The 22,980-nt window shown below is 37.0% G+C and overlaps 1 pseudogene; it reads left to right on the top strand.

Moving 5' to 3' along the window:
• The first annotated feature begins 20,896 nt into the window (after nt 1-20,896).
• On the top strand, nt 20,897-22,285 carry LOC124508442 (elongation factor 1-alpha 1-like; annotated as a pseudogene).
• The last annotated feature ends 695 nt before the right edge of the window (nt 22,286-22,980 follow it).

The raw sequence follows: 22,980 nt of genomic DNA, 5'->3' as shown, positions 1-22,980 counted from the left end.
GCCATGTCTTTGGTACCCTCAGAGGGTGCTATGATAATCTTTCATCAAATGGCCAAAAGAAATATTACTATCTCTGCTGAGAAAAAGCATTGTACTTTGCCCAGCGTTGTCGGAACATTTGGCGAGATCGCAAGCAAATATTTAGGTTAGGGAGACATCTGCCAAGGTAAAGGTCTTTCAGTGAAAAGGGCATTGGAAACTTCTGTCTGGAATATAATACTTTGCCAAATCAAAGTCTCAAACGGGAGAATAAAATATATCAAAAGATTGATGGTTGGTTTTGGGAGGATGAGGGGAAGGATTAACGAAGAGGAAAATAGTGTCTTCTTGGGCACCCAAATATAAGTAAAAATTAAAAAACATGAACCTACTTAAAATTACCCATTTTAAATAAATATCAGTTCATAAAATGAATTATTAATAGGGAAAGACAAGAAAGGATGGGAGTTTCCTGGAGAGGTAAATTCCAAGCTTGAGCTAAGCATTCTTTCCAGACTATTCTCTTTGGAAGTATTTCCTGCCAAAAATATGCTCCCAGGCTCACCTCGGGTGATGCATTAACATTCTGAAAGCTTTTACCTAAACCAATAAATGAAACTCCCTGATTAGCTATAAGCCCTGTAGACTCCTTAACTTTACCCATTAATTAACAAAGGGACAAGTGAAGAAGGAGAGAGAAGTGTAGGGCAAGAAATCCTGCTATTTCCATTAAGTCTTAGGAGGACGACAACAAAATGAAAATGAATGATTTATAGCCCCTCGTTTCTGGGCAAGATGTTGAAATAGCTCGGTTTTTGGATTTAAGTAACATAAACCAGCCGATCACTGATCTGTGTATGTATAGGCTTGCGCGTGTATCTTGAGTGGAGAGTTTTTCACACATAGACATTCAGAATGCCTACTGATAAGTATAAATATTTATGACACATTTGTAAATTCTGTTTAAGGAAATGTTGCTATGGGTAGTTTCACTTCAAAAATTGTGATGCTGGGAATTTTAGCAGATTACAAATATATTTATTTTCTAACAGAAACCAAGCACACATCTCCTAATAAGATGAAAGGCCACCCTAATGATTTCCCTTTCCACTCACAAATTAAAGTGATGGCTGGATGTTAAAGACACAGATGTTATGTGGCAATGAAATATTTATCAACTTAACCAGACGCATCAGACACAGGTAAGGTTTCCTTTATAAATAACCGATCCATTTGGATAGGAAAATGTCACATTTTTGAAACACAAAAGCACCTGGCTGGGCGGATAAAGCGAGGGTTGGTTGCAGAAGTTCTAGATGAATCTCAGAGTCACAAATCAGCTCCTGACAAGAGCTGCATTGAAGAGTTTCACAGTATAAATATGCAAAGGTTACACTTCAGTCTAGAGAAGATGGAGAAAGCAACACTATCTAAACCTAATATGATGTGAATATAAACCATATGTTTTGCCCTCTGTATACCTCTAGAGAATCACCAAATTTAAAAGAGAAAATTTCATCTACATGAACCTACCTGATCATTCTTTTCTCTAGAAGGTGACAAATGGTATTTCTTTAGAATTATTAAGCCGACTTGCCTAGTGATCAGAAATTAAATTATACATGCTGACTTGTGGTTTTAATATAAAACTATGTAATTATCAAAATTTACATATTAGGAATGTCTAAGTGAATACTCAGTGAATATTGTATCAAAATGCAAGAATAAACAATATATTAAATTAGTCAATTTTCATTTTAAAAGGTGACTAAAAATCAACTTATAACTGCATAAGTTCATTGAACTTTTCGTGACTCAATTTCCCTATCTGTAAAATGGGCCAATAACAGTGGCTAGTTCATAGAGTTTTGGGGAGAATCACATGGATGTAACACAGTGGAATGATGGGCATGCAGTAAGTGCTCCAAAATATAATTTATTATAATGATAATTTATGTAGGCCCATGCAGTGGTTCCCAGGATAAATTAATAAATGATCTCCTCTTAATGTAGCTTACATAGATTCAAGCTACATACATCGCATACAGTAATTGCCATGAAATGCCACATTTCTGGTCTGTGTACGAGTTCCTACTGCCAATAAGTGGGCATTTTGTTCCTGTTTCCATTCCATATGCATTTTTGTTAATAAGACTGCATTTCCAGGAGACTGCTCATCCTAGGGCTTCAGAGTCCAGCATGAAGGCCATTATACAAGAGGTTGTATACGGTCAGATTTCTTCTAAATTAACATTTTTCAAAGTTTAATTCTGTAAAACAGTGGTCTCATGGCATGCCACAAAAATAAGGTAACTTTATCTAAAAAGGCTCAGATCATTGCTCCAGAAATTCGCAAGCAACAGGTTGCCTTGCCTGTATGTCTCTGAGTTTTATAGAACTCCCATTCCCCATTCTTACCCACTAGATCAGGGCCAGCTCTTTATTCATCCTTTTCTACAAGGATATTACTTCAAAAACTGGGTGTGTCACTTACTGGTTTATTTCCTCAAAGTCAGTGATGAAAGATAAGCTGGATCAAAACTTGAGAAAATAAAGGCAGTATGCTTTTCCTTAATAGTGTCTTAGTTCAGAACTTCCTATTTTTTGCTACTATTGCCTCCCAAGTAGTCACTCTGTTTCTATTTTAACCTTTCATTTAATTTATGCTCCATGCTACCATAAAGGACATCCTTCTGAAAAAAAAAATACGAACACACACACACACACACACACGTATATATGTGTGTATATAGTCATCTATTTAAAATTCCTTATTTAAGAGAGAGTAAATATGTTCCAACTTACATGCTGTTATGAACTCAATGTGTCCCCTCAAAATTCACATACGGAAGCCTTAGCCCCCAGGGTGGCTATATTCAGAGATAAGGCTTCTAAAAAAGGTAATTCAGGTTAACTAAACTCATAAGTGTGGGCCCTGATTCACTAGGATTAATATCCTCCTAAGGAGAAACATCAGAAAGCTCATCCCCTCTGTGTATCGCACTGAAGAAAGGCCACGTAAGGATAAAGCAAGAAGGTAGTGGTCTATAAGCCAGGAAGAGAACTCTCAGCAGAAACCAAATTGGCTGGAATCTTGATCTTAGACTTGTAGCCTCAAGAACTGTTAAAAAAAAAATTCTCTTGCATAAGCCACTTAGTCTATGGTATTTTATTATGGCAGTTAGAGCTGACTCAGACACATACCATAGAGATTGCTTTTATCTGTAGCTATCTGGTGTTAAACAGCTCATAAGGACATAATACAACGATTTATGAACAATAGTGGGGGAATGGTACTATGTGGGCTATGTGACTGGATTACTGCTTAGAGTATATGTTTGAAATGACATAGCATGGTATCTATGGCCCTTTATGGCTTGGTCCCAACATACCATGGACTAGTGAACAGAACATTCTAGGGGAAAACGTTACAATGACTTGATCAGTTTCACTTCAAAATCATAATCCCAAACCCAGGAGCGCTCGCTACAATCTGGCAACCTCTTAGTGTCCTCCCCATGGCCTTCCAATCTGAGCGTTCTCTTCCCCTCTTAAGCTTCTGAGTACCCCCCCTCCGTCTTCATTTCCCTTTCCCGCAGCTGATGACCCTGCTGCACGTGTATCATCCTGCAAATGTACCCATCTTTTTTTCCAGTCACGGTTGTGACAAAACCCCCTTTCCCAAAAAAGGCCAGTGCTTCCACAGGAACATCAAAACTATGCTTGTTACCTTAACACAGAACATTTAATCTGGTACATCGGTTACGCTCATGCTGAAGAACATAGAAAGGCCAGAAGAGAACACATTGGCCAAGATTACAGGAGGCAGCTTCTCCACAGCTGAAGAACACAGGACAAAGCCTGGAGTTGCATGAACCTGGAACGAAAGCCCTGTGGAGGTGAAATCTGGCTTGCTGAGGATGGGACACTTCTCAGCTATGAGCTCCCTGTGGGCCTCCAGCTCAGGTGGGTTCAGTGAGACCGTAAAGGTAGAGCAGGAAGCTAGACACTGGAACCAGGTGATGCTGGGAGGGCACTGACAGGGACAACAAACGCAAAAGAAGTCCTTTCTTCCATTAGTCCTACTTCCAGGCTCCCTCTAGTGTCTCCAATGGGTGCAACGTAGTAAAAAACCAGAAGGTAAATGAAAAAGTGTTTGCAGTCTTGCTGGGCAAGCCTCATAGAATGGGTCTAGAGTTGAGAGACAACAGATTGATAACCAGGATATTCTGTTATTTTCTCTCTTACAACTTGTTTCTTTTTCTCTGTCATATGTTTCCATCAGCGTTCCAAGACACTCTCAAATTGTCCAGAAAATTCTCCTAGGACCTCACATGCCTCTCTGCAGCTACTATCCCAAATTGCCAGTCCCCTTCATAACAAAAATTCTCAAAAGAGCTCTACAGAAGTCTACGTTCCACTCCACTTACTGCCATTCGAATACGAAGCCACTTCAGTTGGCTTTCACTCCCATCCTTTAGCACAATTCCATAAATACCGATTCTCACCAGTGTTACCCAATCCAAAGATCCTGCTTTGTGCTAACAATCCTTGTGCATTCACCCCAGATGGCTACCCTCTCACCCGGGGAAACACTTTTCTTTGTGGATTTCCATAAATTCCTGTTCTCTTCATTGACTTCTTTCTCAGTCTTTTACACTTGCAGCCCTTATTTTGCTTCCCTTCTAAATGTTAGTATGTCACAGATTTTGGTTCTGGTATATAACATTTCTCTAACTTTACTCGTTCTGTAAAAATCTCATATAGGCTTCAGTTGTTAACAGAGCCTATATGTTGATAAACACCAAATACAAATTATCGAGAGATACTACACCCCTGAACTCCAGACATCCAATAAATTGCTACTTCACCTTCATTGTTATAAAGGCATCACCAACATGATGCGGCTCAAAAGACATTATTTATTATCTTTTTTATTTAAACCTGATATCTTTTTCTAAAGTTTTGTTTTTTCTAGTAACCTCTACACCCAACATAGGTTTGAATTTATGCCTGAAGATCAAGAGTCACATGGTTTTCCTACTGAACCAGCAGGTGCTCCTTATTTATTATCCTTTAAAACATTTTCTTTCTGGGGCACCTGAGCGGCTCAGTCAGTTAAGCACCAGACTCTTGGTTTTGGCTAAGGTCATGATCTCAGTTTGTAGGATTAAGCCCTGTATGGGCCCTGCACTGACAATATGGAACCTGCTTGGGATTCTTTCTCTCCTCCTCTCTCTGCCCCCCCCCATCTCAATCTCTGTTTCTCTCTCTCTCTCTCTTAAAATAAATAAATAAACTGGAAAATTAAAAAACAAAAACAAAAATTAACCATTTTTCTTCTGTAGCTGTCTCCAAAACAGGAACTGGAATCAACTCCTACCACTTGCTCAAGTTAAAAACTAAGAAATTATCCTTAATGATACCCTTACTAATTTTCCATCTCCTGTATCCAATATAGGGATGCCCTTGCTTTTACTTTCAAATAGATCTAAAATCCCTTCACTTCTTGCCATTTTCACTTTTAGTACTAAGAATCCAGCCCACCATTACTATGTAGACTATTCTCGTATCTTCTTTACTGGTTATCCTTCTCCTATGTTCTCCCATTCTAATTCATTCTCTCCAGAGCAGTCAGTGATATTAAAAAAATAAATAAATAAATAAACAAATACATAAATAAACAAATTAATTAATTAAAATCTGGCTGCTTCACTTTGAAAACAATTTAATGGCTTCCTATAGCACTTAGGATAAATTCCAAATGAAATAAATTCCATGGCCTACTGGGCCTTGTGTAACTATCCATATTCACTGTATATATATCTTATCAATATCTCAACTATATTCCAATAACACCGATCTTATTTCAGCTACTTAAAATTTTGAGCACTTACTATGTGATATCATTATGATACGCAAAGTCCCTGTACTTATGATTACGGAGTCTAATAGAAAGTGACACAGATACATATATACATACATATAATTATAGAATTTAATACTGTTATGTAGGAAATAAACAAGGATTTAGGACAGAAAATACATCATGGATGGTGAGGTAAGCTGAAACTGAAAAAACCAAATGAATAGCCATTCAAAAGATAACAAGAAAAAAATTCCAAGCAGAAGAAGACCATGTGTAAAGGCCCTAAAAGCTTAGTGTGGACAAGCTTCTGCAAGAAATTCAAGATAGCCTGAAATATGCAAAAGAAAGGGAAATAAGCCAGAGATATTGTTAGATGGATATAGCAGCCTGACCAATCAGGCCATTATGAGGTTCTCAACCTTGGCACTATTGATAGGTTGCTAGTCTTTTTATTTTTTTTTTAATGTTTATGTATTTAGTTTTGAGAAGGAGAGAGAGAGAGAGAGAGAGAGGGAAAGAGAGGATCCCAAGCTGGTTCCATGCTGTCAGCACAGAGCTCCACGCAGGGCTTCATCCCACAAACTATGAGATTATGAACTGAGCCAAAATCAAGAGCCAGATGCTTAAGTGACTGAGCCACCCAGGTGCCCCGACAGATTGCTACTCTTTGAGGTGGGTGGCTGACCAGTTTACTGAAGGATGTTTGGCAACATTTCCGGCCACTAGATGCAAGTAGCACATGGCCCTGTTGTGACAAAACTGTCTCCATATATTGTCAATTGTTCCACGGGGAACAAAATCACCTTTAGTTAAAAACACTGGAATATAGTGGTGTCTGGGTGGCTTAGTCGGTTGGGTCCAACTCTTGCTCTTGCTGTCCGCTAAGGTCATGATCTCGTAGCTCAAGAATTCAAGCCCCAAGTCAAGCTCCACACTGACAGCTTGGAGCCTGCTTGGGATTCTCTCTCCCTCTCTTTCTGCCTCTCCCCCACTCACACTCTATGTCTCTCTATCTCTCTCTCAAAATAAATAAATCAATTTAAAAAAAAAAAAAGGAAGAACCACCACTGGAATGTAGTAAGAACTTAGAATTATATTCCAACCATGAATCATGGAATCTGTGCCCTATGTTCATTCACTTGATGTTTTATTCATTTATTTAGTATATATTTATTGAGAACCTAATATGTGTTAGACACGACGCCCAAGTGCTAGAGATAAAAAGTGATCAAGATAAATCCCTGCCCTCATTGATCACATAATCTGGTGCAGAAGAAAATTTCTAAACAAATAACAATTGTCTAATTACATTTGTTGAAAGTGCTATGTAGAAAGAAGTGTATCTTTCAGTTGCGACATCACAGAAGTAAATTTAGTCAATCAGCATCATATACCAATTATCCTTCGTCTAATATCCAACTAATGTTCACATCCATCTTCAGTTGTGTTTGTTGATACATTTTACATAAACGTAAACTTTTAGAAGTTTTAAGATCTTAAAGGATAGCATTTGGATACTTTATATTAAATGATCCACACGAACTATGAAAATTTTATGAAAAAAGAATGTAAGTCCTGAATAAAGGATTTGACAGTAAAAGCCCAATGGGATGAAAATTCACTGATTTTTCTAAATGAAAGAGAAGATGTTGACGAATTGTCTGGCGAAGCCAAGCAATGAAATTAAAGACAATTTCAAAAAACCATCAACAGAAAAGAGTAAAAACATGTGACTACAACCAGAAATGATACATCCAAATTAGTGGAGGGAACAAACTTCTCTGAGCCATACGGAATTAATGGTTATTCACAAAGGCCATTCAAAAGGGAACCTCATAGGGCAATAGCAATATATAATAATAAGAGATCATCATCATCACCATCATCCTAGTCATTCCTCCTATGTGTTAATTGCACAAAGTGCAAAGGCTAAATGTAGTGCAAAGTGAGTGAAACACTGTGCTCAACCTCCATCCAAGGCAGGTTATAGTAAGAATATTGTTAGTGCCTTCATATGTCCAGCTTAACTGATACTTGGACTTTATCTTGAAGACCTAAGATGCAGGGTCCACACAACTTTTATATGAGATCATCTAAGAGGCCTCTAAGAGTTCATGATAACAACAAACAAAAATAAACCTTACAAGTATATTGTGCATAACACCTAGTATCTGGGCATGTTCTCCAGGCATCAGGATTTCTCTTAATAACCAAACGTGTTTGGCCTCAGTGCTAAAAGCAAGCACTTCCATTTTTAAATGATGAACAGAGAAGGAATGATTTACTTTAGAAAGCAACCTTTTAGTTATCAGTGTATGTCTAAATAAATGTCTGTTTATTGAATGCTGACGTAGACTTATTCATTAATTAATTCCTAATATTCATTAGGAATATTGCCAATATGAAGGTGACTGCCCCAAGCAAGCATTATCAGATAATGTATGTGGTTTTAGTCACTACCACCCATCTCAATCCAAATAATGCTTCATACTTTTGAAATTACAAGATACTTGATTTATAAATAATTGCATTTGATTGACAATATCAGAACAATTTAGATATATTCAAAAAAAGCAAAGATGTTAACTTTATAATTTACAAAAAACTTTATAATCTCTTAAACTCTTTGTTATGAACTAAATTGTGTTCCTTCAATATTCATTTTCTGAAGTTCTAATATCCAATATATAATTGTATTTAGACTTAGGGACCTTAAAAAGGCTAGAAGGAGTTGGTTGATATAGCCAAAGTGCTGAAAGAAAAAATATCAACCAAAAATATGGTATCCAGAAAAACTATTTCTCAAAAATGAAGGAGAAATTAATATTTTCTCAGAAAAACAAAAGCAGAGGAAGTTCATTTTCACTAGACCTCTTCTACAACAAATGCTAAAGAGATTTCTTCAAATTAAAATGAACCAATGATAGAAGACAACACAAAGCCATACTAAAATATAATGTTCTCCAGTTGGGGCACCTGGGTGGCTTAATCTGTTAAGTGTCTGACTTGGGCTCAGGTCATAATCTCACAGTTCGTGAATTTGAGCCCCATGTTGGGCTCTCTGTTGTCAGTGCAGATCCCTCTTCAGATCCTCTGTCCCCCTCTCTCTGCCCTTACCTCACTTGTGAGTGCATGCTCTCTCTCTCTCTCTCTCTCCCTCTCTAAATAAAAATAAACTTAAAAAAATATTAAGTTTCTCCAGTAAAGGTAAATACATGAGCAAATATTCTAGCCTGTACTACTGCAATATTAGTACGTAAAATTTAAATGACAAAAACATAATAAAAAACCTATAAATCTATGTTAAGGGTATATAAAGGTGTAATCTGTGACATCAATAAAATAAAGTATGTCAGGGGGGCTATAAAGGAGTGGTCTGCAACAGAAGTGTTATCACATTAAAACAGAATGCTATAACCTTAAGATGTTTTATATAATTGCAATGGTAACCATAAGGAAAGCATCTACAGTCTACACACAAAATAAGAAAGAATTCAAAGTATATCACTATGAAATTCAATGAAACACTAAGGAAGGGAGGCAGAGCGAGAAAAAAAGAGCAACAAAAAACTATAAAGCAGACAGAAATCAACCAACTGGTAACAATAGTTCTTCCCTACAGTAATTACTTTAAATGTGAATGGATTAGGGGTGCCTGGGTGGCTCAGGTCATGATTTTGTGGTTCATGAAATCGAGCCCCGTGTCAGGCTCCCTGCTGACAGCTCGGAGTCTGGAGCTTGCTTCAGATTCTGTGTTGCCACCGCTCTCTCTGCCCCTCCCTGCTCACGTTCTTTCTCTCTCTCCCCCCACCAAATAAACATAAATAAATAAGATGGATTAAACTACCAATCAAAAAATATAGATTGGTTCAATTGCATTTAAAATAAAAAAAAACAAAACAGGGGGTGCCTGGGTAGTTCAGTTGGTTAAGCATCTGGCTCTTGATTTCTGCTCATGTCATGATCTCATGGTTCATGAGATGGAGCTCCATGTAAGGCTCTGTGCTGACAGCGTAGAATCTGCTTAAGATTCTCTCCTTCTCTATCTCTCTGTCCCTCCCTAACTCGTGCTTGTGCACATGCACACACTCTCAAATTAAACATATAAAATAAAATAAAATAAAATAAAATAAAATAAAATAAAATAAAATAAAATAAAATAAAATAAAATAAAATAAAATAAAATAAAATAAAATAAAATAAAATAAAAAAATAAATAACAGGATCCAACTATATGCTGTCTCTAAGAGATTCACTTTATGCCTAAGGACTTACATAGGCAGAGAGTAAGGACAGAAAATGATTTTCCATGCAAATGGTAAACAAAAGACAGCACAAGTGGCTCTACTTTTATCAACTAAACTTTAAATAAAACACAGTTACAAAAGATATAAAAACATTCTATAATGATAAAAAGTCCTATTTACCAGGAAGAAATAACAATTATACTTATTCACCAAACCTCAGAGTTCATATATATGTGACATAAATATTGACAGAACTGAAGGGAAGGATAGTAACGCAATAATAGGACGATGCTGCCATATCTCATGTTCAATACCAGAGGAAGCGATCTGAGAGAACATCAATAATGAAATAGAGAACTTAAGCAATACAGTAGACACATGGGCCTAACAGATATAAAAAAGAGCACTTAACCCAACAATAGCAGAATATACATTCTTCTCAAATGTACATGAAACATTCTTCAGGACAGGCCATAAGTCAGGCTACAAACCAAACCTTAAGTAAGTAAAGATTTAGTTTCATTCCATTATGATCAGAAAATATACTTGATATTTTTTCAATCAACACAAAGAAAACGGAAAATCCACAAATATGTATAAATTAAACAACACACTCTTCCACAATGAATGGGTCAAGGAAGAAGTCATAAGGATAGTATCATAGCCAAACAAAAAGTCTCAGACCAACTGAAGACTAACCACATGCTCAGACGTTAGGACAGTATATCACTGATGAATGTGCATGCCTGTTTTACTTCTATTCTTCTTTTTTTAACAAGTTAAAAATTTATCCAAACTCATATTTTTATACCACAAATACAACATATATGACACAGTTTGTATATATATACATTTACAGACAGTGTCTTAGTGCTAATGGTGGTAAATAAACTTTTAAGTAACCTTAAAATATTTTAAAACAAAAATTAAAATATAATATACCAAAACTTATGGAATTCAGCCAAGATAGTACTGAAAGGGAAGTTTATAGATGTAAATGTGTACATTTAAAAAGAAAAAAAATATTTCAAATCAACAACCTAATTTCGTACCTCAACAAATTAGAATAAGAAAAAAAAAACCTAAATCTAAAGTTAGCAGAATGAAGGAAATAATAACTATGAGAGCAAAAATAAATGAAACAGAGAATATAAAAAACAATAGAAACAAATCAATGAGGGAGTTTTACTTAAATAAACTCAGAATAAAAGAGACATTACAACCAATGCCACAGAAATTAAAAGGATTATAAGAAAATGCTATGAGTAATCGTCATCAAGTTGGATAACCTAGAAGTAGATAAATTCCTAGAAAAACACAGCTTATTAAGATTGAATTATAAAGAAACAAACTCTAAGCAGACTAATAAGTAAAAAGATTCAATTCATAATTAAAAAACCTTTCAATAAAAAAAAAAAAAAAAACCTCTGGACCAGATGTCTTTACTGGACCACTCTCCCAAACATGTAAAGAATTAAAACTAAATTTTCTGAAACCTTTCCAAATATTTGGAGACAAAGGAACATTTTCAACTTCATTCACCATGGTACCAAAGCCAGACAAAAATAGTAGAATAAAACTACAAACCAATACCCCTGATTCCATGCAAAACCTCAACAACATACTAGCAAATAAGATTCAACAGCACATTCAAAGGATTATGTACCATAACCAAGTGAAATTTACTCCTGGAATGGAAAGATGGTTCAATATAGGAAAACCAATCAATGTAATGCACTATACTAACAGAATAAAGGACAAAAACCAAATGATCATCTTAACTGATGGGGAAAAATCACTTCACAAGAGTCAACACTCATATATGATATAAAACTACAAGCTAGGAATAACATAACAAATATAACATAATGAAGGTCATTTATGATAAGCCCACAGCTAAAAACTCAATGGTGAAAAAACTGGAAGCTTTCCCTCTAAGACCAGGAACAAAGCAAGGATGAAATCCTTACCACTTTCATTCAATATAGAATGAGAAGTCCTAGCCAGAGAAATTAGTCGAGATACAAAGGCATCAAAATGGGAAAGAAAGAAGTAAAATTATCTCTGTTCACAGATGACATCATCTTATAACATAGAAAACTCTAAAGATGCCACAAAAAAATGTTAGAATAAACAAATTTCTCAAAGCTGCATGATACAAAACCAACACACACAAATCAGTGATACTAATAATGAACATCCAAAAAGGAAATTAAGAAACAACTCCATTTAGCATAGCATAAAGAAGAATAAAATACTTAGGGATAAACATAACCGAGGAGGTAAGAAAGATTTGTACACTGAAAATTACAAAATCTGAAAGAAAAGGAACAAATAAATGGAAATATATCTAGTGTTCATAAATTAGAAAACTTAATGTTCAGATGGTCTTACTACCCAAGGTGATGTATAAATTCAGTGCAATTACTGTCAAAATTCCAATGATACTTTCTGCAGAAATAGACAAATTCATCCTCAAATTCATATGTAACCCCAAGGACCCCAAAGAGGCAAACAATCTTGAGGAAGAACAAAGTTGGAAGATTCACACTTTCTAATTTCAAAACATAACACAAAACTAAAGTAATAACAACAGTGTGATACTGGCATAAAGACATACAAATATACCAGTGGAATAAAGAGCCCTCGTATATATGGTAAATGATCTTCCACAAAGGTGCCAAGGCCATTCAATGAGGAAAGGATCATTTCCAATAAATACTATTTGGAAAACTGGATATTCACATACAAAAGAATGCGGTAGTTTTTTCTCTTATGCCATGTACAAAAATTAACTAAAACTGGATTAATGACTTCAATGTGTGATCTAAAACTATAAAATTCCTAGAAGAAAACATAGGAAAAAAGCTCCATGACAATGGACTTGACAATGATTTCTTGACTAGGACACCAAAAGCATAGGCAATGGATACAAAAATGGACAAATGGGACTATATTAAACTTAACATTTGTGTATCAAAGGACACACTCAACAGAGTGAAAGGCAACCTATAAAATGAAACATTGCAAAATCGTATATGTAAATTGTCAAAATACAGAATATAGGAAGAATTCTTACAACAACAAAAGAAATCAAGTAACCCAATTAAAAACAGGCAAAGGACTTGATTTTCTCCAAAGATGGTATATAAATGACTAAACAAGCATATTAGATGCTAACATCACTAATCATAAGAGAAAGGCAAATCAAAACCACAATGAGATATCACCTTATACCCATTATGATAGTTATTATTTAAAAACAACAACAGGGACACCTGGGTGACTCAGTCAGTGTGGCTTCCACCTTCAGCTCAAGTCATGATCTCACAGTTTGTGAGTTCGAGCCCTCCATCTGGCTCACTGCTATCAGCGCACAGCCCACTTCTGATCCTCTGTCCCCTTCTCTCTGCTCCTCCTCCCTCCCTCTATCAAAAATAAATAAACATTAAAAAAACAGAAAGTATTAGGGATGTAGAAACATTGGAACCTTTATGCACTGTTGGTAGAATTGTGAAATGGTACAACTCCTCTGAAAAACAGTATGGAAGTTCTTTAAAAATAAAAAATAGAACTAACATATGATCAGGCAATCACACTTCTGGAAATATATCCACAAGGATTGAAAGCAGGGTTGCTGAGAGATATTTTTATACCCATGTTTACAGGAGTACCATTCACAATCATTATGACACTAAAGCAAACCAAATACCCATCAGCAGATAAATGGACGAACAAAATCTGGTATATTCAAACAATGGAATACTATTCAGCCATGAGAAAGATGGGCATCCTGCCATTTGCAACAACATGGGTGAATCTTGAGGACATTGTGCTAAGTGAAATAAGCCAGTCACAAAACAACTTAACAATGAAGTATCTAAAGTAGTCGAATTCACAGAAACAGAACGTAGACGGAATGGTCATTACAGGATCTGGCGAGAGGCAGAAAAAGGGAATTGTTTAATAGGTACAGAGTTTCAGATTTGCAATGAAAAAGTTCTGGTGATCTGTTTCACAACAATGTAAATATACTTAACACTACTTTAACTGTGCACATTAAAATGGTTAAAGTGGTCAATTTTTTTAACACAATACAAAATTAACATCCTACATCCTATATAGAGCTGTAATCTCCAAAATTTTTTTGTCTTTCCCCTCCATCTGCCTTCCCCCACATATATACATATATTCATAATAACATTTATATACTAATATTTAGCTAATGTCTCAAGGTGCAATATACACATATAAGGGTCATATGTAATGAATAGTGAATGGTGTGTATAAGTCTGTATTTTCAAAAACATTGTTGATAATTTTAATTTTCCAAAATTTTGGCCATATATCAGCTCTAATGAGGTAATCATTTTATTTATTTTATAATATGACTTACAAAGAATTTATACTAAAATAAAAAGTATCGGCCATTCCCTTATTGGTTCCTTATGCTTGTATGATTAACATTATTTCAATTTGAAAAAAAATTGTGCAAGAATATTTAAAGCTACTTTTTCATCTTGCAAGGTGAATTTATCAAAACTAAATATCACTATAAATCCACTCAAATGATCACATGTATATTGCAATATGAAGCAATACAATGAAGGCAAATGGACAGGTGTACCAGTGTCCATCCCTCCACACTGCAAAACTCCCCCTTTTCCCAAAGGATCGCTCAGGTGCTGTTGGTGACAGATGACTAATGGTCTGACCTCAGGACCTTTGACAGCACTAGAGTTATTAATCAATACATTAAAAAGTGATTAAGCTTAATTTTCCTTTTAGATGGAAAATTAATATACATATTTTAATATTTCCTTTTTGTGCAAGTTTCAAGGTCTACCTTTTTTTAATATTAAATACATTTTTAGTCTAGGCTTGTCATTTCTTCAGTAATATTGTACCTAAAAACAATGAGCAGGCTTCTTATCTGTTTGATTCCTATCAATTTCATTCCTATTGGTAACCAACATTCTTTCCTATAGTTCTCAAATCTGCAGTTTTTTGTTCTCAAACCATCCCTCTTCTATCATGTCCTCTGCTTTCTCAACTTAATGTATAAGACCCTGTAATCATGTGGATTGGTTGGCATTGATGGGATGGAAACATCATTAATCTGATCTTTGCTGCAAAGTCAACTCTTTCTTCGACAGAGAAATCTTAGTGGGTGTTCATCTCTTGAAACCATTTTTAAACATCTGTCTCACTCTTTTAAGTCCACAAACAATAGCTTTGCCTACTCCTGACATCTGACCTCCCCTATATCACCCCATCTCTGCCTGACTCCACCCAATTCTTGCCTCACTTTATCTCTTGTAACACCCTGGCAAAAAGCGACCAATAATGGCCAACATATCCTAAAAAAAAAATTTTCCCCCAATTGCTTCTTAGAGCTATATGCTTGGAGATAGGTAGTTTACCTTCCATGTTACTCATGGGAGAGTTTTACCAAGTGTTTTTGCAACTCTATAACATGAACCATCAGATTCTCTGTCTCTTATATTAGGCTCTTTTCCATGTCACCTGTCTCCTAATTGCTAACCCAGGGCCATGTATTAAGCAGAACTCTACTCCAATGTACCATTTCCATATTAGGTAATGTCATCCTACCTGCTGCAACAAACAACCCCGAATCTCAGTGGCTACATTCAGGAAAGGTTTATGTCGTACTCTAATTATGTTAGACGGCAAGTTTGGGGAAAGGGATACTATCAAATCCATGAAATCACTGAGAAATCTAGGCTTCTTGTATCTACTGGTCCTACCCTTGGCATCTTCCCCACTCAGCTGGCAGCGGGAAACGAAGTGGTTAGTTATGTATATTTTGTTATAGACCAAACCTAATATGGGTATATGTTACTTTCACTCTCAAGCCACAGCCGTATTAACTGCAAAGGACACTGAGGAATGTGGTCTAGCTGAGTATCCAGAAGAAAAGGCAGTTTGAAAAACAACAGTCTCCTCTTCAGCCCATGGATGAGTGAAATTGGCCCCTCAACTGGTCCCCTGCCTTTACTTTTGCTCTCCCATGATTCTTTTTATTTTAAGTTTATTTATTTATTTTTGAGAGACAGAGAGAGAAAGGGAGAGAGAGAGAAAGAGAGAGAGAGAATGAGAGGGGGGAAGGCAGAGAGAGAGAGAGAGAGAGAGAGAGAGAGAGAGAGAATATCACAAGCAGGCTCTGCACTGTTACTGCAGAGCCGGATGCAGAGTTCAAACCCACCAACTGTGAGAGCACGACCTGAACTGAAACCAAGAGTCAGACATTTAACCAACTGAGCCACCCAGGCACCCCTCCTGTAATTCTATTTTTTTTTCAATATATGAAGTTTATTGTCAAATTGGTTTCCATACAACACCCAGTGTCCATCCCAAAAGGTGCCCTCCTCAAAAGCCATCACCCACCCTCCCCTCCCTCTCACCCCCCATCAACCCTCAGTTTTTTTCTCAGTTTTTAAGAGTCTCTTATGCTTTGGCTCTCTTCCACTCTAACCTCTTTTTTTTTTTCCTTCCCCTCCCCCATGGGTTTCTGTTAAGTTTCTCAGGATCCACATAAGAGTGAAAACATATGGTATCTGTCTTTCTCTGTATGGCTTATTTCACTTAGCATCACACTCTCCAGTTCCATCCATGTTGCGACAAAGGGCCATATTTCATTCTTTCTCATTGCCACGTAGTACTCTTATTGTGTATAGAAACCACAATTTCTTTATCCATTCATCAGTTGATGGACATTTAGGCTCTTTCCATAATTTGGCTATTGTTGAGAGTGCTGCTATAAACATTGGGGTACAAGTGCCCCTATGCATCAGTACTCCTGTATCCCTTGGGTAATTCTAGTTTCAATTCAACAGCAGACAGTTTTTTTCACACGGTTCTTCAACACCCCACAATAATGCCTCATTTTATTTGTAGTAAAGGCAAAGTCATTCCAGTGGCCTATCATGCCCAACATATTCTGGCCTCCATACGTCTCGGGCTTCATCTCCACAAATTTCTCTCAATCTGCACCTGACACAGTGGACTCATAAATGTTCTTAAATGCCCTCAAATGGGACAGGTGCAGTCTGGCCTTGACGTGTTTCTACTGGCCTTAAGGATTCTTCTTCTAAACATCTGCATGACTAAGTTCAATATTTCCTTTAATTTTTCTCAAATGTCACCCTCTCAATGAGATCTGTGCCCAACTCCCAATAATACCTGAACTCTAGCATCCAATATACCTGCCATGGCAGGTACCATACAGTTCCTTCTCCCCCTGCTATGAAGCAATTGATAAAACTATACTTTCTGGTTGATGGTCTTATGGTTGGAAGGGACCATATGACAGTTCTTGTCAATGACCTTTGGATGGAACTGAGATGTGGTCCTTCTTGGCCAGAGTAATTCACCACCTGGCCAAGCAACCACCTGGCCAAGACTCTGGGCTCTCTTTTCTTCTGGTAAGCCAATGGATGATTTAAACCACAGAACTTCTAGCCTTTCTGACTACAGACTGTTTATTTGTTAAATTTACCACTCCACTCTGTCTTCCATGGCAAGAACAGGAGTTTACGGGGCAGGGATCTCTATCTGTCTTATTTATTACAATATCCCAAGTTCTCAAAATAATGTCTGTTATATATTAGATGTTCACTAAATATTTATCAAATTGATGAATGAATATATGAGAGCTCGAAAATTATATTCTACTGGATGAAGAAATCAAAAAAAAAAAAAAAGAAAAAAAAAAAAAAAAGAAAGGACACAGAATAGGCAAGAAAAGGCTCCAAGGGATAATTGCAGACAATGAAAAGGTAAAACATAAAAAGTCAGTCTAAATACTTAATTATCTCACACACAGACTAGATGAGTATATACAGATGTATTTTATAAAGAACACCAGAAATACATCCATATGTTTAACCAGGTTTATTTTTAGGTGTACACTTGTATTTTCTTTACTTCTCTAATTTTACCAAATTCTAATTATTAATACATAGCACTATACAAACGTAAGGAGTTGAAACTTAAGAATATCTAGGTATATAGTATCTTCCGGTTTTAGTTGGATACCTACATACAGTATTTCTCAGTTCCTGTTATAGTTTGATTTAACCATGCGCCTAAACTGGGGCCAATGGTATATAAATAGAAGCAATGGAACTCAAGATAATGTCCTTAAAGAAGCTTGCCTATGAATCTGTGTATCCTTCATTTATTTTTTAAGTTTATATATTTTGAGAGAGAGAGAGACCATGCATGGGAGGGGCAGAGGGAGAAGGACAGAGAGAGAGAATCCCAAGCAGGCTCTGCACCATCAGCACGGAGCCTGATGCAGGGCTCGAAACCACGAAGCAGGAGATCATGACCTGGGTCGAAATCAAGAGTCAGACACTCAACTGACTGAGCCACCCAGGCACCCCTCTGCATATCCTTCCTAACCCCTGGGTGAGAAATGTCAAGCACTGTAGTGGCTGGTTGACATTGACAGAGCTGTCCTGCCATCCCTTCTCAATTCCCCTTTGGATTCATGATACAAGAGAGAAATCAATTTCTAACTTATTTTACTCACTAAACTTTATAGTCTATTATAGCAACTTAGCTGTTATTCTAAATACCACTAAATTCAAGGAGGAGGGGACTACATGGTTGGCTTATACTATTTTTTTGTTTAACATAAAGACAAAGATATTTCCCCATTTCTTTCTCTTTGTATGTGACTATAAAAACTATCATAATGTGACTCTCCCTTTTCTGAAGAACAATATTTGTTAAAAATAAACAAAAGTTTTCAAAATCTTGCATTATTATGCAGATGCATTAGTATAATATGTGTAAATATTTGCATAAATGTATATGCATCTTTATTGCGACAAATCTTCAACAGTTAACACAAAAATTCCTAGGCAAAATTTGCCATGTAGAAAAATAGGATACAAAGAAATCTTATTCATACTAGCTCTTTTCATCAACACCTAATACAAAACTAATGAATATCTGTATAGATAAAAATATGACACTTCTTTCATCACAAAAGGGTAACTATTCAGGCAACAGTGTTAGTTTTACTTAAGATACATCCTTTGTTACACTTCAGTATAGCATGGGAAAATGCATATGGGGAATGCTCTATGAAAGCACACCAAGTCCATACTTTGTATGATTATATTTGTAAATCTTTATTTTAGATCAATTTGGTACAAGTTGTTTTCATTGAACAGGACAGGATCTGATTAAATTGGTTTTGTTCTATAAATGTATAGCTTGGTTTATTTCCTGAACTCTGTCTATGATTTGCATTCCATGGTCCCTGCTGTTCACTGACACCTACCGTAATACAATCATATCCCTCTAGTTTTGTTCTATTTCTTTTCGTACCTCCTCTTAATTACCCCTTTTGTACCCCTTGTCTATGGTCTCTGTGTCTGTAATACATGGAGGTACTAATTTCACAACCCCCAAGGCTTGTCAGGTTAAAGATTAATGAGCAGACTATACTCAGAGGCTTTGGAAAGGTTAAGCATAATTACAAATGGGTATTTTATGCAATGCTGGAGATGTGCAAGCTGTTTTTTAAAAAAGGGCAAGAAAAAAGGTAATGAAACTTATGGGATTCATGTCAACTATTGTATTCTCAAAAAAAAGTCTTGTTAAAATGAGAAATTAACATACTAACTAAAAGGGCTTGTTAAATTCTACCCTTTGTTTTATTCACGATTAAAACACACGTGCACACACACACACACACACACGGTAAAAAATTTAGGTACAGTTACAGGCCTGTACTATCACTGACTTTTAATTTTACTTTTTCTTTATTGTGAAAAATTACTTTTTCATATTTAGACTAAAAGGAAAAGTTATTGTTTGAAATAAATACAGTAGCTAAGCATTGCTACTGGAGAAATTAAATAGCATTCAGAGAGGGAATACGTAGTTTCCACTTGAAATTTTATAGCTCACCATGAAAAGAGCTACTTTCCACAGAAAAAAATAACTTAAACCTTCTTTAGAGGTTCAGTTACACAATTATTGTAAAATATAAGCTGAACATCTGGCCATCTTAGCACCAGGGGGATGGAAGTAGGATTATAGTAATTAAAAGAAATCCAGTCAGTGTTTTACTAATTATAAAGTGTTACCAGGGTTAAAACATTCTTGTTTAAAAGTCAGAAATCTGTTGACCTAATTGGAGATGCTTTTTCCCAAAATGTTTCAGAACAAGGGAATATGTTGGAATTAACTTTTCTCAAAAGGAAAAAGAGATGGGGCGCCTGGGTGGCTCAGTCCGTTGAGTGTCCAACTTCGGCTCAGGTCATGATCTCACAGTTTCTGAGTTCGAGCCCCACGTCAGGCTCTGTGCTGACAGCTCGGAGCCTGGAGCCTGCTTCGGATTCTGTGTCTCCCTATCTCTCTGTTCTCCCCCTGCTCACATGCTGTATCTTTCTCAAAAATAAGTAACGACTAAAAAAAATTTTTAAAGGAAAAAGAGACAGAGAGAGAGAATATTAATCTCTGAATGTTGAGAAGTAAGAGTATTTTGAGTTTTTTTTGTTTGTTTTTTGTTTTGTAACAGAGATTAGACATTCCTAGTGTTAATTCATTTCCTTTTAGAGTGTTAGTCAAGCCCCTACTAAGGGCAGCCCCTGTACTTGTCTCCCATAATCCTCCACTTCTGGCACTCAGGGACATCACAACTGCACTCTCTCATATTTGCATCAAGATTTTTCTCGATCAACAAAATTCCAGCTTTTTCACAATGGGTTTGCCCCCAGAACACAGGTGTTATGAACACCACTGCTAAACCTAAACCAAAATGGGAAAGCAAGAGACTCCTATCAACATCGTCATCATTGGACACGTAGATGCGGGCAAGTCTACCACTACTGGTCATCTGATCTCTAAATGTGGTGGGATAGACAAAAGAACTATCGAAAAATTTGAGAAGGAGGCTGCTGAGATGGGACAGGGCTCCTTCAAGTATGCCTGGGTCTTGGATAAACTGAAAGCTGAACGTGAACGTGGTATCACCACTGATATCTCCCTGTGGAAATTTGAGACCAGCAAGTACTATGTGACCATCACTGATGCCCCAGGACACAGAGACTTTGTCAAAAATATGATTACAGGCACATCTCAGGCTGACTGCTGTCCTGATCGTTGCTGCTGGTGTTGGTGAATTTGAAGCAGGTTGTCCAAGAAAGGGCTGACCCGTGAGCATGACCCATGAGCCCTTCTGGCTTACACACTGGGTGTAAAACAGCTTATTGTCGGTGTTAACAAAATGGATTCCACTGAGCCCCTCTACAGCCAGAAGAGATACGAGGAAATCGTTAAGGAAGTCTGCACCTACACTAAGAAAATTGGCTACAACCCCGACACCGTAGCATTTGTGCCCATTTCTGGTTGGAATGGCGACAACATGCTGAAGCCAAGTGCTCACATGCATTGGTTCAAGGGATGAAAAGACACCTGTAAAGATGGCAATGGCGGTGGAACCACACCGCTTGATTGCATTCCGCCACCTACTCATCCAACTGACAAGCCCTTGCGTCTGCCTCTCCAGGACGTCTACAAAATTGGTGGTATTGGTACTGTCCCTGTGGGTTGAGTGGAGACTGGTGTTCTTAAGCCAGGCGTGGTGGCCACTTTTGCTCCAGTCAGTGTTACAGCTGAAGTAAAGTCTGTTGAAATGCACCATGAAGCTTTGAGTGAGGCTCTACTTGGGGCCAACATGGGCTTCAATGTCAAGAACGTATCTGTCAAAGATGTTCGTCATGGCAATGTGGCTGCTGACAGCAAAAATGACCCACCAATGGAAGCAGCTGGTTCAGGATAATCACCTGAGCTGTGATTATCCTGAACCATCCAGGCCAAATCAGTGCCGGATACACCTGTGCTGGACTGTCACACAGTTCACACTGTCGGCAAGTTTGCTGAGCTGAAGGAGATTGACCATCATTCTGGAAAAAAGCTGGAAGATGGTCCCAAATTCTTGAAATCTGCTGATGCTGCCATCGTTGATATGGTTCCTGGCAAGCCCATGTGTGTTGAGAGCTTCTCTGACTACCCTCCTCTGGAACATCTTGCTGTTCGTGACATGAGACAGACGGTTGCTGTGGGTGTCATCAAAGCAGTGGACAAGAAGGCAGCTGGACCTGGCAAGGTCAACAAATCTGCCCAGAAAGCTCAGAAGGCTACTTAACTGCCCCCAATACCTGCCACCCCAGTCTTAATCAGTGGCGGAAGAACTGTTTGTGTCAATTGGCCATTTAAGTTTAATAGTAAAAGACTGGTTAATGGTAACAATGCATCGTAAAACCTTCAGAAGGAAAGGAGAATGTTTTTTGGACCATTTGTTTTTTTGTGTGTGTGGCAGTTTTAAGTTATTAGTTTTTAAACTCAGTGCTTTTTAATTTTTTTTAATGTTTATTTACCTTTGAGAGAGAGAGAGCAAGCACAAGAAGGGGAGAGGGAGACACAGAATCGGTAGCAGGCTCCAGGCTCTGAGCTGTCAGCACAGAGCCCAACACGGGGCTTGAACCCATGAACCAGGAGGTCATGACCTGAGCCGAAGTCGGATGTTTAGCCAACTGAGCCACCCAGGCGCCCCTAAAATCAGTACTTTTTAATGGAAACAACTTTGACCAAAAATCTGTCACAGAATTTTGAGACCCATTAAAACAAAAGTTTAACGGAAAAAAAAATTCCATTAACGCATTAAATTTTTAATCTCATTTAAAAAAGGGGAAAAACCCACCCTTTTAACTCCATTACTTCTTTATCTACCACACCATTTTACTCATTTTCTTTATAGCAGAATTCCTCAAAATACTTGTGTATTTTTCCAGTCTCTGATTCCTTGCTTCTCAATCTATTTTAAATTCTCTCCAATCAGAC

Source organism: Lynx rufus, unplaced genomic scaffold (assembly GCF_022079265.1).
Source record: "Lynx rufus isolate CCGP_SWC_20201006 ecotype Redwood Valley unplaced genomic scaffold, mLynRuf1.p SCAF_1, whole genome shotgun sequence".
Taxonomy (NCBI): Eukaryota; Metazoa; Chordata; class Mammalia; order Carnivora; family Felidae; genus Lynx; species Lynx rufus.
The sequence above is the reverse complement of the archived record's forward strand: the minus strand, read 5'-3'. Positions and strand labels throughout refer to the sequence as shown.